The sequence below is a fragment of the Primulina eburnea genome, chromosome 17 (genome assembly GCF_022965805.1).
Source record: "Primulina eburnea isolate SZY01 chromosome 17, ASM2296580v1, whole genome shotgun sequence".
In the NCBI taxonomy this organism is placed as follows: Eukaryota; Viridiplantae; Streptophyta; class Magnoliopsida; order Lamiales; family Gesneriaceae; genus Primulina; species Primulina eburnea.
The window spans coordinates 12,304,429-12,310,126 of record NC_133117.1 but is presented as its reverse complement, the minus strand read 5'-3'; the positions used below and the strand labels follow the sequence as shown (position 1 = coordinate 12,310,126).

Here is a 5,698-nt window from a genome sequence, read left to right as displayed (position 1 = left end):
TACATTCTATTGGTTTACCTATTAGAAATTATTTCATTAGGGAACACATGGTGGATTTGAAATCAAGATTTCCTCATAAAGCCAAGTCCAAAAAGTTGTTACAAGATGATCATAACCGAACGTTTACTAACCGGTTGCGTGATAATGTAAGTTCCAAAATACTTGATATTAACATGTATACAACTCTTGGTATCTTACGTAAAATCTAAATTTTTGGCATTGTGAAATATAAGTTGCACATTTAGTTGAACCATTCCACCATCAAATATCAGAAAGATTGAAGTGGATGGTGCGTGGACCTAGCAGCAAAGTGTTAAAGTATTCTAGTTATCAGATTGATGGGGTTACATATGCTACAAAAGAACATGATGATATATGAGTTACTCAAAACTCTGGAGTAAGCTTAGTCGCAAAGACAATGCAAGTTGCCAGTGCAAAGGATAAAAACCCAATTGTTTCAGACATGGTTTTTTATGGATTTATTGAGGAAATATGGGAACTCGATTACCACAAATTTCAAATTCCAATGTTCAAATGTAATTGGGTGGAGAATAATAATGGTATTAAAGTAGATGATCTTTGTTTCACATTGGTAAATTTTAGAAGAATTGGATTCAAATCCGGCTCTTTTATCTTGGAAGTCAAGCAAAGCAAGTATTTTACACTGAAGATCCTGAATGGAGTATTGTACTTGCAACTACTACTAAGGAGTCATTTGAACACGTTAATGGTGATGAATTGGAAGACACTTCAATTCACTATCAATATTTTACCAGAGGGTTACCATCAATGGGTGTTGATGGAGCACATGACAATGAACCATCATGCCTTCATGAAGATTGTGATGGGACTTGGGTCGACAATGTTTAACCAAAGATATTTTACTTTTGGTAGACAATATTGACATGTATTTTGCTTTTGAATAGGAGTTTGTAGACAATATTGAAGTTATACTTTTGTTTATCTTTGTATCTGTTGGATTTCTATTGAAGATGAATTTCTTATCATATTTTTTGTTGTATATATTGTGTATTTATTTCTATATTGATATGTTTTTTTTTTCACTTTTTTATTGAACAGGTTAAATCTGGTCTCAATGACATCCTTTAGAAAGCTTAAAATTGGGTCTCGTGATGATGATACAATTCATGAATCGAGCAAGATATTAGGACAGTTTGCATTGATTGGGAAAGGAAATTTCTTTTGCATCTACTTCTACTGACAAGAGTTTCAATGGAAAAGAAATGTTGGGATCTACAGACACTGAAACTACAAGAACATCTAGAGGTCTTACACATCTAGATAAGCTTTGTAGGAAGGGGGTTCAGGGAATTCGTAAGGAGGTAAGATTCAATATACTTGGACAACCAGTAGGAGAAGCTGCTGCTGAAATGCAGAGTTATATTGGTGTGCTTGCTCGAGAAAAAGTTAAGATAACTTACAAGACATGGAAGCAAGTTCCAAGTGAAGTGAAAGAATTGATATGGGAATTTGTTAATGTAAGTTCTATTGTTTTTTCACAATTAATATTCATATTGTTTATATATATCTTATGTTATGTCATTCTTTTTAATGTATTTCCAATTTTGATGTTTTACAGTTGACGTTTGATGTTCCCCCAAGCTGGAAAAAGGGATGTTTAAGTTCGGCAAATAATAAGTGGCGTCAATTTAAATCACATCTTACTCAAAGGTTCATTTCGAATAAGGTTGATAAACCAGAGGAGTTGGATCAACCACCTACTGGCTATGGTCTTGCACGAGGTGACTGGATTTCTTTTGTCATGACTTGCATATCTGATAAATTCATTGGAAGTATCTTTTTTTTTTTTTTTGAAAATAAATCCACCATGAAGTATTTGACGAATTAAAAAAAATTTGATATGTGTCATTCTTCACTTGCCTAGGAACTAAGTGATCAACAAAAGGAAAGAAGGAAGAAGAACATATACCCTCATCGCGTTGCTCGTAAGGGATATGCACGATTTGCTGAAGAAATAGTAAGTATATTAACATTTGTGCCGTCAAACAAGTGACTGTTTCTTTCCTTCGCATGAATACTTGTAACATGGGTGACTGTTTTTTTCCTAGCATGTGATATATATAATTGCATTTGCGGTTTTTTTTTTTCTTTCACATTTTAACATATTTGACAAACTTCATTTGATTGTTCTTGTATGTAGGCAAGTGAATTGTGTGACGATGATGATATCAACAGATCTAGTATTTCGGAAAAAGGGTGAGTGAATAAAGAATGGGATTTTGATGGCCAGGAGTTGCAAATAACAGTAGAAAAGATTGTGAGCAAACTATACATAAAAATCAATTATTTTATTTTAATGAAACCTTTTGAAGTAATTAATAGTTTCAACTGGATGAAAGGATGATTACATACAACAAAAGCATGAGGGGAAACTTGAAATAAAAGGGACAAAAAAGGATATTCTCATGATTATTGAGCAAAAGAAAGAGTTGATAGAGGCTAGATAATTAATTCAAGAGCAAGATACACGCATTCAAAAACTTGAAGCAATTGTCTGCAAAAAAGGTGCATGGGACAATGAGATTGATGACAAAGGAAGTTGCTCGGTAAAATTGCATCAAGTGAATGAAAGTGAAATGAAAATCGACAAGTTTTTCCCCAGTTATGAAGATTTGAATGATGTCGAAATGAAAGTTGTGGAAAAATCTGTTGCTTTACAGGTATATAATTTGTTGTGATTATAAAGTACTTTATATTTTTTAACTAAAGACTTAGTACAATTCATTGACATAACTATTTGTCTTTTACGGGAAACCTGTTTTTTTGACATTGAAGTCTAGCACAAACATTGTTGCATATGGAACAGTTGTTGAGGTCAATGGAGCTAATAACTTGCTTCATGGTGTTCCATTACCTCAAAATTGCATGTGTTTATCCATTGATGAAGTAATGCAAAAATCAGCACTTTTGCCAGTTTCGATTCCCAATGAATGTGAAAATGTTGGTGATGCCGTAGGAACACATATGGCTTGGACAAATCATTTGATAATGCTACGACAAGAGGTACACGTATGCTTATATTTCGAAGTAAATATCTGTCCAATTCTCTAGTATTGAACATATCTAACATGTTTAAAATACAATTATCAGAAGCACCATAGGAACAAAACTATAAGTGTCGAAAGAAACCAGACTTTTTCATCAAATATGCCAAGAGCAGTGCGCATGGTGTATTGTTATTGTTAGAGAGCCCTTGAAAATGGAAGGAAATTAGAATTTCTTTTATATCATGAAGTATTTGCAGATGATTATGAAGTTAACTTGCACTTTGAGGACATCAATCCTTTGTATCACTTGGAGCCAATTTCAGGAAATTGTGTAGTCGTCTAAATTTGGTAAGTATTCGCTTAACTTAAAGTTTGTTTGTTCTTTTCTTATATTATTATATAAGATGCATATAATTTGTTAGTTTTGTATGTAATGTAGTTTTGATTTTCGTTTACTTGAAATGACAGGCATCTTTATAAAAATATGGTGAAAGAAAACAAGATTGGCAAATTCAGATTCGTTAATCCACATAGCATCCCAAATTTGCAAAAAAATACACACGACAAAACAGGAAAACTAAAAGATTGAAAAAGAGGGCGAGTTCTTTAGCGGATAGGCTAAGTGGTGCAGCCATGGATCAATTGGTTTTGGTTCCAAGTTGTTGTGGGTAAGTAAGATCCTAATATAATTTTCAATTGTTTTTTTTAGTGAATTGCATACATTTATTATGTTCGTGTGTAGTTTTCATTGGACTCTCTGTTGGAAACTAGATTCTGAAGTTTGACAAAACATGAATCAATCGATTAAAAAAATATGAATCAACTGATACGCGCAAGAAAATTCGGCAACTGAACTTATCAACTGAAATAAGCTGATACAATGATACAAAGTAAACTGATCAGTTGGAACTGATCAGTTAAAACATTCAGCCGAATTCCTTTAAGTCTCTCAACTGAAGATGTCTCGGGAAAGAACAAAGAAGACATAACAGATTACAAGAGCGCCGCACAACAACCAAGACTACTTAAAACAACGCATTCCGGACAAAGCAATCAAGACGCCGAATTACAATAAATGAAGCAAACAATATCGAAGGAATAATCAAGTGGAAACCAACGGATACAAAGATTCAAATTTATCTCAATATTACCGTTGGAAAAGAAGAGTATAAATATGACAGAAGAAAAAGAAGAAATAATGATCACTCAATCTTAAACTTGCTGTTACTCTGTCAAAATCTTAGCTCACTCTCATTTGAATTACTCGTAGCAATCAAGGCTACAATCTGAGCTTATTAGCACTCTGTAAAAGTTGTTAGATTCAATTGTGCTAATATCAGTTACGCACTGAGAATATTGTGTACAACTAAGAGTTTCAGTTTTGCAGTAGTAAGTCCAAACTGAAGCGGGTCTGTACAAGTGTTGTACTTGATCAAATTCTTTTAGTGAATATCCTATCCTTGTGATAGAAAGGGTGACGTAGGAGTAATTAAATTCTCCGAACATCCAGAAACAACTCTTGCACATTTCTTTCAGTTTCGTATTCTATCTTTCAGTCAGTTAATTTCCGCAACTACTCTAGTTTAACAGATTGTTATTGACCAACAAGATTCCAAGATTCAGTTTGTCACCAAACTGAACTCAAATATTATTAAAGAACAATTTTAATTGTAAGTGTTTATTCAACCCCCCCTCCTTCTAAACACTCTTGTTACGACAACCGATCTTATCAAGTGGTATCAGAGCGGTTGAATCTTGTTCTTGAATACTTCTGATCTATAAATCTGCTAGCATGACTTCATTCAATAAAATTCCTATGTTCTCAAGAGAAGATTTCGATGACTGGAAAATCAGAATGCAGGCTCACTTAGCTGCACAAGATGATGACATGTGGTATGTCATAACAGACGGACCCATGAAGATTCTAAAAGCAAACAGAACAATTGCCATAACTGAAGGGGCACCACAGAGAATTCAAAAGCCCAGGGAAGAGTGGACAACTGAGGACAAAAGAAACGCCAATCTTGACAATGTGGCCAAAGATACTCTATAAAAAACACTGGACAAAGAAACATTCAACAAAACAAAGATGTGCAAAACAGCAAAAGAAATTTGGGAAAAGTTGATTCAGTTATATGAAGGAAATGACCAAACAAAAGAAAATAAACTCTCTGTTGCTGTTCAGAAATTTGACAATATCAAAATGAAGATTGGAGAATCAATGAATGAGTATGATGAAAGGGTGAGCAGTATTGTCAATGAATTAAATGCACTTGGAAAAGTGTATACAAACAAAGAAGTTGCACTGAAAGTGATGAGAGGCCTTCCAAAGGAATGGGATGTCAAAACTATGGCCATGAGCTAAAGACTTAAACCAGATCGAACTTTATGATCTATTCGCTGATTTAAAAGCTTATGAATTTGAATTACAGAACAGAGAAGGAGAACCATCTACTTCTACAACTACAACTGCTTTAGCAGCTGTCAACCGAGAAAACTACAACCGAGAAATCTGCTGATCAGTTAAGCAATGATGCTATGTCTTTATTCATCAAAAAGTTTGGGAGGTTCATGAGAAAGAACCAAGGAAACTTTCAGAAGCAATACGAGAGAAATAATTCCAAAGAAGAAACAAATGTTTGCTACAATTGTGGCAAAACAGGTCATTA

The 5,698-nt window shown here is 33.9% G+C and overlaps 1 long non-coding RNA gene across 1 annotated transcript; it reads left to right on the top strand.

Annotated features, from left to right (window-relative positions):
• Window positions 1–2,456: 2,456 nt before the first annotated feature.
• Window positions 2,457–3,763, top strand: LOC140818830 (uncharacterized). The gene is made up of 3 exons (XR_012115072.1): window positions 2,457–3,045; window positions 3,133–3,377; window positions 3,498–3,763. It is a non-coding gene; the product is annotated as an uncharacterized lncRNA (long non-coding RNA).
• The last annotated feature ends 1,935 nt before the right edge of the window (window positions 3,764–5,698 follow it).